The 12,904-nt window shown below is 47.6% G+C and overlaps 1 protein-coding gene across 15 annotated transcripts in view; it reads right to left on the reverse strand.

The window, feature by feature from the left end:
* scube2 (signal peptide, CUB domain, EGF-like 2) overlaps positions 1-12,904 on the reverse strand; it is a 229,035-nt gene that overhangs the window by 42,089 nt on the left and 174,042 nt on the right. The window lies entirely within an intron of this gene.

Below are 12,904 nucleotides of genomic sequence, written 5' to 3' on the forward strand. Positions count from 1 at the left end.
AATACAATAAATAAAAATAAGTTTACATCCGAGTGAGAAAGAACACCAGCAGTTTATGCCACTTTAAAAATAAATATTCCAAACTTGAGTAATAATTTTGCTCCTACTGACTGTAAATTAGTAAATGGAAATATTTATTACAGGCTGTGTTTCCACAACTGATTAAGACAAGAAATATTTCAATATATATTTTATGCACAAATATTAACCGTCAAAGTTGTCTTTAGCTATCCTGAAAATAAATTTAATCTTGGATAGGAAGGAAAATAGGGTCAATTTGAACTTGCGCAAATAATCTTTTTAAATGTATCAAGTTGCAATTCCTCATTACTCTTTTGGCGATGAGCTTTGGCAGTTCTCATCCAGACTGCTAGGTGGAGCATTTCACCGTGCAGAGAAGCTGATGCTTGCAGCCTGGTCCTGTGGCCAACAAACACCGTCCAATTCAATCTCACACAACACTCACGGTCAGAACATTAGAAACATTTGTGAAATCAAAGAACACTTTTCCAGCCCTCCAGTGACAGGAATAATATACAAATTAATGATGAGAAATTCACGATAAATCTGTGTATACAGAAGAATTTTTACAAATAATCTTGTTTATATCAGAATTTATGTAATGTGTCACACAGAAAGAAATTCTCGAGTGCTGTCAAAATCTTTGGTCACCAAATTAGTATCTACAAGGCTGAGGTTGTTCAGCCAACACCAAGCACACACTATGAAGCACCAGACATAATAACTGATGGCACCAGTCTCAAGGTTGTGGAAATATTCTCATACCTTGGTAGTGTGCTCTCTAAAGATGCCATTACTGATGAACACATCAATGCACACAGCCAGAAAGCAAATTCTGCCTATGGATCTGTGCCTGGATCTGGAAGCAGCATGGTATTAAACTGAAGATAAAATCAAACTTTAACAGATCATTGTCCTAAACACCCTGCTGTATTGCGCAAAATCCTGGTTCTGCTATATGTACCACATCAATGTTCTGGAACTCTTCCACCAAAGATACTTGAGATCCATAATGAGAATTAGTGGCAGGGCTAAATCAGAAACAACGAGAACCTTCGACGTGTTGGCTTCAACAACTTGAAGACCACCCTCCAGAAAATTAAGCTCAGATCCTGCATGGATGATTATTGAATCCCCAAACAGATTTTCAATGGGAATTGTCTGGGGGAAAAAGCATTAAGGTGGTCAATACAAGCTATATAAGGACAACCTAATGAAGAGCCTTACAAACCTCTACATTTTCCTTTCTTGATTGAGGCAAACACTCTAATTTGCGTCAGCATGTTTCAAGAACCATCTACACCAAACTCACAATGTCCAATGTATCCAGAGAAAGGCCAGAGGGGCTGCAGCTACCAGGTTCATGCAAACACCAACAACACCAATCATGAACTGGCAGTTCACAGAATCTCTACAGTGCAGAAGGAGGACAATCAGCCCACCAACCCTCTGAAACAGCATCCTATCTAGGCCCATTCCCCACCCTATCCCCATTACACCACCTAATCTGTACATTCCTGGACACTATGGGGCAAATTTTTATCATGGCCAATCCACCTAACCTGCACATCTTTAGAGTGTGGGATGAAACCGGAGCACCTGGAGGAAACACACGCAGACACAGGGAGAAAGTGCAAACTCCACAGACAAGTTACCCAAAGCTGGAATTGAACCCGGGTCCCTTAAGCTGTGAGGCAGCAGTGCTAACCACTGTGTCACCACGCTGCCCCCACAGTTCTGTGAACATCCATGATGAACTCGTATCGGACTCTTCAGTCATGGCAGGATGTACAGATGAGGAAGTTACTCACAACTTGGACATACTCCAGTAACGAAAAGTCTACCACCAGTGTGTAATATGAAGATGATCCATAGCAATTGCCTATGCATTGATGAAAATTGTGCATCTAGTTTTCTACATAGGGCATATTATTTACTAACTAATACCTCAATACCATCTTTGACTAATTCCAGTTTACAAGTAAAATGGTTTCCTTGACTACATGCAGGTAGTTTTCATTTAAGTAGAAAGACGGTGACCTCTATCACTAAGAAGCAGCAATAACATGGGAACACTTTCATCTCCAAGTTCTCTCCCATGTCACACATTGTCCTGATATGCACTGGTGTTTTATCATTGTTGCAGCGACAAAATTCTGGAATTTCTAACATGACACCATCATGGGAACACTGACACCACAAAGACTCCAGCTGTTCAAGACCTCACCAGTATTAAGCAAAGCGTAAAAATGTTTTTTAAAAACCCTAGCAGGTGAACTACAGACCAAATCCTTTACGCAGATTTTTACCATGACCTTAGGAAGAGGCAATCAATTCAAATACAAGAATGAACTTGCATTTATATTGCAGCTGTAATGATCTCAGGATGCCCCAAAGCACCTTACAATCAATCAACTACTTTGGAATTTAGTCAATGTTGGAATGTAGGGAAATGAGCCAGCTAATTTGTCCACAAAGCTATGAGACAAGTAAACAGATAATCTGGGAATTAAATTCATCACTGTTATCATATTTGGCACTGTGACCTACAGTGTGGTTTCATAGCAACTTCTGAGGGCGTGATTCTCCCAAAACGGGAGAAATCATAAAGCTGGCGTAAAACGGCAGCGCGCCCCTTCCCGACCGGGGACCGATTCTGGTCCCCGGTCGGGGCTAGCAGCCCGACGCCGTAGGCTCCGGCAAGACGGGCTTAACGAAAATCGTTAAGCCCGCTTGCCGGAGTTAGCGCCGGCTGACGCGTCATATGACGTCAGCCGCGCATGCGCAGTTTGGAAGACTCCAACCCGCGCATGCGCGGGTGACGTCATCGCTTTTTGCGCGAAACCCGCGCATGCGCGGGCCGGGTTGCCCCTCAGCCGCCCCGCGAATGGATACTGCGGGGCGGCGGAAGGACAAGTAGTGCGCGGGCATCGGGCCTGCTGCCCGCGATCGGTGCCCACCGATCGCGGGCCCATGGCACCCTTGGCACGGCCGTGGTACGGCCGTGCCAATCGGTGCCATGGTTATTAATAGCGAGTTAGTCACGCCGTTTTTACGAACGGCAAGACCAGGTGTGTTTGCCGTTCGTAAAAACGGCGTAAAGGGCTGGGACTTCGGCCCATCTAACAGCTGAGAATCGCTGCCGGCCGTAAAATAACGGCGGCAGCGATTCGGGTCGGGACTTCGGCGGGGGGGGGGGGGGGGGGGGGGGGGAGTATAGCGGGAGGGCGGCAAAAATGTCGGGAAGGCCCTCCCGCTATTCTCCCACCCGTCGTCGGGGGCGGAGAATTTCGCCCTGAGTTTACACAGCCAGTACGTCATTGATGTAGATGTTGAGATCAATGGAGAAGGTGATTTACTGTTTAGCACCAGCAAACATGGTATTGATAACCATCTTAATACTATTGTGTATTGCAGACTAGGGTATACATGCGACTTTCCCTTTCGCACACTAGAAAAGGTCACTGAAAAAGCATGAACCCTTGGTTCAGCAAGTAGCAGGTCTGTTTGCAAGTCTGCATCAATAACAATCTGCTTGGACATGGGCAGCCTCCTGGTGCACTGCTTTTCAGGCAGTTCCAAGAAAGCCTGACTCTCTGCTGCAACCTCTTTCCAGCAACCTCACCTGCTGTCCTCTAACAGACTTCACTGCCTCTGCTGCGCCTTTTGCTCTACCTGTTTCTCCACATAAATTGGACCAGCAATATTAACACCAATGATCACCAGACAGAGCTTACAAAAGCAATATAGTGTGAGAAAGAAGTAATCAGGAAGCTGGGAATTCACACAGCATAACGGCACACAGATTCTGTGATCCAATTATCTATAGCTGAGTGCAAAGTAAATGAATAAGTACACTCGCTTCTGCATGGTTTTCCTATTTCACTGTTGCAAGGCAGATTTTAGTCAGGAATGGAACACGGGTAAACCGGCAGATTTTCTGAAGCCTCACTGAAGCTTGTAGTGGAGATGAGGGGCTGGATTCTCCGCACCCTGACGCCGAAATCATGGTCGGCACCGGGACGGAGAATCCATTTCGACGCACAAAATCGGGACAGGCACCGGTTTCCCGATTCTCCAGGTCCTGAAAAGTGGCGTATTCAGAGGGTATGCCGTGCCGCATATCACCTACCTGGGGCCAACGATAGAGGCCTGTCCCGCCATTCTCCGCCCCTGACTGGCTGAGGTTCCGACGGCGCGGATCAGGATAGTAGAGTGGCAGCTGCGGACTTAGTCCGCGGCCACCCTGGTCAGAGCCGGACTGATTGGAGGGTAGGGTGGCCTTATATGCGGCCGGACAATGTTTGGGCGGGAGTTCAGGGTCGGGCGCACGGCCGATTAGAGGGATCTACTTTTAATGTCGAGCTCCGCGGTTTGAATCCGACATGGAGCACGGCGCGGCCACTGGAAGCTGCCACCGTTCGCATGCACAGCCTTCGACCCGGAAGTGTGAGGGCCCGTATCTGCAGCAAAAGCTGCTAGTTTTATGCCGGGTCCCTGCTAGCCCCCTGTAGGGCGAAGAATATGTGGCCCTTTCACGTCAGTTTTTCTGGCGTGAAAGTCCACAGTTTTTACAACAGCATGGTGACATAGTCCCAAAAACAGAGAATCCAGCATGTGGATGATGAATGCACTCCAGTTCCCCAGAAGTTCCACGAGGGTTGTCAAACACTCTGTGCACTAGATGTGGAGAGATTACAGAGGTCATCAACACCAGGATCTGAATACAGCACAAGAAACAGTTCAATGACTTCACAAGAGGAACAATGCTGAGTACTGAACCCCCTCCCTGTCCACAATATATGGTTGCAGTCATTCACTCCACCGTGCAACACTCTCAACAATTCCTCTCCTTCCGTTACTTTGTTCTCACTGGAACGACGGAGGTTGAGGAGCGACCTGATAGAGGTCTACAAAAGTATGAGAGGCATAGACAGAGTGGATAGTCAGAGGCATTTTCCCAGGGTAGAGTGGTCAATTACTAGGGGGCATGGGTTTAAGGCGCGAGGGGCAAGGTTTACAGGAGATGTACGAGGCAAGTTTTTTTACACAGAGGATAGTGGGTGCCTGGAACTCGCTGCCGGAGAAAGTGGTGGAAGCAGTGATAATAGTTACGTTTAAGGGGTATCCTGACAAATACATGAATAGGATGGGAATAGAGGGATACGGACCCCGGAAGTGCAGAAGATTTTAGTTTAGACAGGCAGCATGATCAAGAACAAAGAACAAAGAAAATTACAGCACAGGAACAGGCCCGCCTCCCAGACTTCACCGATCCAGATCCTTTATCTAAACCTGTCGACTATTTTCAAGGATCTACTTCCCTCTGTTCTCCGCCCGTTCATAAATGTCTAGATGCATCTTAAATGATGCTATCGTGCCCGCCTCTACCACCTCCGCTGGCAAAGCATTCACGGCACCACCAGCCTCTGCGTAAAAAACTTTCCATGCACATCTCCCTTAAACTTTCCCCCTCTCACCTGAAAATCGTGACCCCTTGTAATGACACCCCCACTCTTGGAAAAGCTTCTGCTATCCACCCTGTCCATACTCTCATAATTTTGTAGCCTCAATCAGGTCCCCCCTCAACCTCCGTCTTTCCAATGAAAACAATCCTAATCTACTCAACCTTTCTTCATACCTAGCACCCTCCATACCAGGCAACATCCTGGTGAACCTCCTCTGCACCCTCTCTAAGCATCCAAATACTTCTGGTAATTGTGGCGACCAGAACTGAACGCAGTATTCCAAATGTGGCCTAACCAAAGTCCGATATAACTGTAACATGAGCTTGCCGACTCTTGTACTCAATACCCCGTCCAATGACGGCAACATGCTGTATGCCTTCTTGACCACTTCATCGAACTGCATTGCCCACCTTCAAGGGGTTACAAGGGACCTGAACTCCCGATCTCTCTGTACATCAATTTTTCCCCAGGACTCTTCCATTGACCGTACAGCTCCGTTCTTGAATTCGATTCTTCCAAAATGCATTCACCTTGCATTTGGCCATGGGTTTGAACCCCATCTGCCATTTCTCTGCCCCAACTCTCCAATCTCATCTATTTTGCTGCTTATTCTCTGACAGTCCTCCTCGCTATCTTGCAAACTCCACCAATCTAGTATCATCTGCCAAACTTGCTGATCAGACTACCTCATACCTTCATTCCGATCATTTTATGTATATCAATCAAACAACAGTGGGTCAGCAGCACGGAATTTCCCCCCTTGTTGGAACACCACTAGTCAACTTTTCTCCATTTTGAGGACACTCCCTTCCACCACTACTCTCTGTCTCCTATTGCCCAGCCAGTTCTTTATCCATCTAGCTTGTACACCCTGAACCCCATACGACCACTTTTTCCATCAAGCTGCCATGGGAAACTTTATCAAACGCCTTACTGAAGTCCATGTATGGCATCTACAGCCCTTCCTTCATCAATTAACTTTGTCAGTTCCCAAAGAATTATATTAGGATTGTAAGACATGGCCTTCCCTGCACAAACTATGCTGCCTATCACTGATAAGTCTATTTTCTTCCAAATGTGAATAGCTCCTATCCCTCAGTATCTTCTCCAACAGTTTGCCTACCACTGACGTCAAGCTCACAGGTCTATAATTCCCTGGATTATCCCTGCTACCCTTCTTAAACAATGGGACAACATTAGCAATTCTCCAGTCCTCCGGTATCTCACCCGTGCTCAAGGATGCTGCAAAGATATCTGTTAAGGCCCCAGCTATTTTGTCCCTCGCTTCCCTCAGTGACCTGGGAGAAATCCCATCCGGACCTGGGGACTTGTCCACCTTAATGCCTTTTAGAATACCCAAAAATTCCCCCTTCCTAATGCCGACTTGACCTAGAGTATTTAAACATCCATCCCTAGCCTCAACATCCGTCATGTCCCCTCCTTGGTGAATACCGATGCAAAATACTCATTAAGAATCTCACCCATTTCCTCTGACTCCACACATAAATTCCCTCTTTTGTCTTTGAGAGGGCCAATCCTTTCTCTAGTTACCCTCTTGCTCCTTATATACAAATGAAAGGCTTTCCTTAATCCTGTTAGCCAAAGATATTTCATGACTCCTTTTAACCCTCTTTATTGCGCGTTTGAGATTTGTCCTACTTTCCCGATATTGCTCCAAAGCTTCATCAGTTTTAAGTCGCCTAGATCTTATGTATGCTTCCATTATCATTTTAGCTCGTCTCACAATTCCACCCGTCATCCATGGTTCCCTAATCTTGCCATTTCTATCCCTCATTTTCACAGGGACATATCTGTCCTGCACTCTAATCAACCTTTCCTTAAAAGATTCCCACATTTCAAATGTGGATTTACCCTTAAACAGCTGCTCCCAATTCACATTCCCTAGCTCCTGCCGAATTTTGTTGTACTTGGCCGTTCCCCAATTTAGCACTCTTCCTTTAGGACCACTCTTGTCATTGTCCATGAGTATTCTAAAACTTACGGAATTGTGATCGCTATTCCCAAAGTAATCACCGACTGAAACTTCAACCACCGGGCCGGGATCATTCCCCAATACCAGGTCCAGTATGGCCCCTTCCCGAGTTGGACTATTTACATACTGCTTTAAAAAACTCTCCTGGATGCTTCTTACAAATTCTGCTCCATCTACGCCTCCAACACTACATGAGTCCCATTCAATGTTGGGGAAGTTAAAATCTCCCACTACCACCCTATTGCTCCTACATTTTTCTATAATCTGTCTACATATTTGTACCTTACTTCACGCTCGCTTTTGGCAGGCCTGTAGTAAAGTCCCAACAATGTTACTGCACCCTTCCTATTTCTTAGCTCTACCCATATTGCCTCAGGGCTCGAATCCTCCATTGTGCCATCCTTAATCACAGCTGTGATATCATCTCTGACCAGTAATGCAACTCCTCCACCCCTTTTACCTCCCTCTCTATCCCTCCTGAAGCATCTATACCCTGGGATATTTAATTGCCAGTCTTGCCCTTCCCTCAACCAAATCTCAGTAATACCAATAACATCATGGGTGCGATTCTCCCACCCACCCCCCAAAACGGTGTGTCGCATTTTGCGACAGGCCGCTTGGAGAATCGGCGCTCCGGTCGAGCGGCGATTCTCCGGCCGGATGGGCCGAGCGGCCTGCCTAATACGACCGGTTCACGCCGGCGCCAACCACACCTGGTCGCTGCCGGCGTGAACAGCGCGCGACCGCTGTGTGTGTGGTCTGTGGGGGGGCGGAGGGAGAATCGAGCACCAGGGGGTGCTCAGGAGGGGTCTGGCCACTTTGGGCGCGATTCTCCACTGCCCACGACAGGTCGGAGAATAGCGGGAGGGCCTTCCCGACATTTTTCCCGACCTCCCGCTATTCTCCCCCCCCCACGGCCGCCCCACGACATGAATCGCTGCTCACCATTTTTTACGGCGAACAGCGATTCTCCCCTGGCCGATGGGCCGAGTTCCCAGGCCTTTACGGCCGTTTTCACGAACGCAAACAAACCTGCTCTCACCGTTCGTGAAAACGGCCGCAAAGTGCCGTCCCGGACAACCATGGCACCGATTGGCACGGCCGGACCACGGTTCTCATGGGTGGCATGGGCCCGCGATCGGTGCCCACCGATCGCGGGCAGCGGGTCCGATACCCGCGCACTCTTTGTTCCTTTGCCACCCCGCAGGATCAGTCCGCGAGGCGGCTGAGGGCCATGACGGCCCGCGCATGCGCGGGTTTGACGCATATGCGTGATGACGTCATCCGCGCATGCGCGGGTTGGAGCCGCCCAACCCGCGCATGCGCGGCTGACGTCATCGTGCGCGTCAGCCGCCGTGACGCTTGGCGCGCGAGCTTAGTGACGGTCGCTAAGCCCGCAATGCCGTTCTTCACGGGGTCGCGCTGCTAGCCCCAACTGGGGGGGGCGAATCGGGTCCTGGGAGGGGGCGCGGAGGCTGCCGTAAAACACGGCCAGTTTCACGGCAGCCTTTACGACTCTCCGCATTTGCGGAGAATCGCGCCTTTTGTCTCCCTTTGGGAGAATCGCGGCCCATATTCCCAGGTACTAATCCAAGCCCTAAATTAATCTGCCTTACCTGCTACACTTCTCGCATTAAAACAAATGCACCTCAGACCATCTGTCCAATTGCGTTCATCATCTCTTCCCTGTCTACTCTTCCCCTTAGTCACATTGAGTTGATTATCTAGTACCTTACTGGCTTTAGTTGCTGCCTCTTTACTGACCTCTAACTTCCTAATCTGGTTCCCATCTCCCTGTCACATTAGTTTAAAACCTCCCCAACAGTGTTAGCAAAAGCACCCCCTCGGACATTGGTTTCAGTCCGACCCAGGTGTAGACCATCTGATTTGTAATGGTCCCACCACCCCCAAAAATATGAAACCCTCCCTCCTGCACCATCTCTCAAGCCACGTATTCTTTCTGACTATTCTTGAATTTCTACTCTGATTGTCTCATAGCACTGGTAGCAATCCTGAGTTTACTACCTTTGAGGTCGGCGCAGGCCTGGAGGGCCGAAGGGCCTGTTCCTGTGCTGTACTTTTCTTTGTTCTTTGTTCACCACTCAACACAAGACCAGGCCACACCATCTCTTATTTCCATTTATAACACACATGCAACTTTCATCCTTTACATCAGCCACAAGCCCCATTCTCTTCTCACTTGGCAGGTTTTGCACAATCAATTGTTCTCAGGATTCCTTCCACACTTCACAGTCAGTCACTTGATTCCCACTCAGCACATGCTCATCCTGCTTGCATATTGATTCTTCTCCCTCAGATGTTTTAACACAACTAGTCTGCTTAAGTTGTAAATTTAGAAACTTTAAGTGATTAAATAGGATCCTCCCTAAGATGAGCCCTTGGGCAGAAAACCAAAATAAGCTATGACAGAATGAAACAAAATTTTGGGAGAAGCCGTAACAATGTTTTTCATAACAGAAGATGGTGTGAAAAAGAATGAATTGAATCCCAAATTTAATTAAGAGGAAATCATTTTGCTAAGCCAAAGGTTGTATTCAAAACACAAAGGAAATGAATAAGGGATATACGTTAGGATAGGAAGAAAACCTTGAGAAGCATTCTATAGAGAATAAGCACTTTGTAGCTGTGACACACGGCATCTAAAAATGGCAAATGTGTAAAGCCACCTTTCACTGGTTTTGGGAAGCAATAGAAGAAAGAAAAGCAAAGAAAAGAAATAAAAATGGTTAGCAATATTTCTCAAAGCGACCCTTGCAAGAAAAACTAACTCATTAACACCAACTGCTTTAAACATTTCCTTACTTCTCAGAAGAATTCTTGGAAGCATCTACTCCCTACACAAAAAGAATAGAACTGGACAATCCAGAGCAGAGGAGACAAAGGAAACTTAGCCACTCAACCTCAATAATGTTCTTCCCTCATTTGAATAGATAAAAGGAAAATTTGGAATTCCTCAATCACAATTTTTTCAGTATTTGCAAATAGGACAGCACTTAAGAGTGTTTGAGCCCTTAGCAGATTAAACCCAATAGATCAGATTTCAAGGAATGGATTCAAAGCACAAAGGACAGGAAGGAGCAGGTCTTCAGAGCTTTTGCATTCCTCATTATCAAAAAGCATCAAGAACAAAATGTTTTTAAAAAAGTGACTACTTGGAAAAGGAGTCAGATTACCAACACAGCAGATGTCCAATAGAAAGAAGGATGAGAATAGCCACGTATATAAATTTGGATTAGAGTTTAAAGCACTGACCCAATCTAAAATATGATGTGGAGATGCTGGTGTTGGACTGGGGTGAGCACAGTAAGAAGTCTTGCAACACCAGGTTAAAGTCCAACAGGGTTGTTTCAAACACGAGCTTTCGGAGCACTGCTCCTTCCTCAGGTGAACCAATCAAATTTTGTCCACCATGTACCTTTCCTTCAGAAAACAATACCAATGATCCCGATAAATCCTGGCAACGAGCTACTTTGATAGATATGTTGAGCGCATGGCTCCAGTGAAGGGTACACTGGATTAACACTTCAGTACATGGCATCTAGTATAGAAGACTTTGAAGCAGAATCTCTCGATATCAAGTGAATTAGTTAGACTTCTGCGTCGGTTTCACAATCTGATTGAGAATACATAAATAATTATAGCAGAATGTGAGGGTTTCAAAAGGAGTTACTGAAGTATCACAGTGAAGACATAAAGGACAGAGTTTTATCAGAAGTTCAGAGCCCCAACCACAGCCGATTCAAATGGCTTCCTGCTGATGACAAAGTGTATTCAGCATGGCCTCATTATAACAAACATGTTTCTTCTGCCAGAAGGACAAATACGAAACTACATAGAAGCATTCTAAATCTAAGCACTGACAGCTCCTGGTTTATGTAATTGTTTGTGGCAAAGATCAAAATGGCGTCTGTATCACTTGATCCCTGCGGGACTGATGCTTGCTGGACATATCAGAGACTTGTTCGATCAGTGTTAAACAGACACCTAGCACCAAGGCATCGCGAAGCCCAGAAGTCCAAGAAGGCGAAGATCAATGTCTCAGTCCCAAAGCAGCCCGACTGGACAGAGGATTTCCAAATGCAGTTCACAAACAATCTGAAAGATTCATACTCCAAACTCAATTTCAGAATTGTAGGACCAAATAAAGTCAGTTTTACTAGACTCCTGTGCTCAATCTATTGAGCTTGATTATCATCATCAGAACTGGTTTGACAAAGCAATGCTAAAATATGTATTCTAAAACAAAAAGGAATCATTTCCAAGTCAAGAAGTCAGCATTCCAACAGCTCAAGGCTGACATCCAAAGACAAAGGTAATTTGTAGAGGGTCAATAAGATTAGGGAGATAAATATGTGGCTCAAAGATTAGTGTTGCAGAAATGGATTGAATTCATGGGATATTGGCACCAGGACTGAGGAAGAAGAGACCTCTTCCGATGGGACAGTCTTCATCTGAATAATGCTAGGACCAGGGGCTGGATTCTCCAACCCCCCGCCAGGTCGGAGAATCGCCGGGGGGGCGGCGTGAATCCCGCCCCCGTCGTCTCCCAAAGTCTCCGGCACCAGAGATTCGGCGAGAGCGGGAATCACGGCGATTCTCCGGCCCGCGATGGGCCAAAGTCCCGCTGCTGTCATGCCTGTCCCGCCGGCGGGAATCAAACCACCGACGGGACCAGGCGGCGCGAGCGGGCTCTGGGGCCCTGGGGGGGCACGGGGCGATCTTGCCCCGGGGGGTGCCCCCAAGGTGGCCTGGCCCACGATCGGGGCCCACCGATCGGCGGGCGGGCCTGTGCCGTGGGGCACTCTTTTCCTTCCACGTTTGCCATCGTCTTCATGATGGCGGACGCGGAAGTGAGCCCCTCCCCTGCGCGGGGATGACGACAGCAGCCGCTGACGCTCCGGCGCATGCGGGACTTCCGCTGGCCGGCGAAGTCCCTTCGGCCCTGGCTGGCGTGGTGCCAAAGGCCTTTCCCGCCGGACGGCGGGGCGCCAACCACTCTAGCACGGGCCTAGCCCCTCAAGGTTAGGGCTTGGCCCCTAAAGGTGCGGAGAAATCTGCACCTTTGGGGCGGCCCGACGCCGGAGTGGTTCACGCCACTCCACTTAGCCGGGACCCCCCGCCCCGCCGGGTAGGGGAGAATCCCGGCTCAGAGTCCTGGTGAAACACATAACTAGAGCTGTAGATAGGGCTTTAAACTGAATGGGGGGAGGGGTTCAATTGCACAGAACAGAAAACTAAAGTTAAAGGAGGAGATAGGAGTGCAGGTTAGCGATGTGGTGGGTCGTTACCAGAAAACAAAGGTGAAGGACAGAATGGGTGACTCTGTTTTTGCAACAGGGAATTAAAGAAGAGTAGGGAAATTTGACAATAGAATAAATTTATAAGCTTTGTATCTAAATGC

This window comes from Scyliorhinus canicula, chromosome 9, assembly GCF_902713615.1.
Source record: "Scyliorhinus canicula chromosome 9, sScyCan1.1, whole genome shotgun sequence".
In the NCBI taxonomy this organism is placed as follows: Eukaryota; Metazoa; Chordata; class Chondrichthyes; order Carcharhiniformes; family Scyliorhinidae; genus Scyliorhinus; species Scyliorhinus canicula.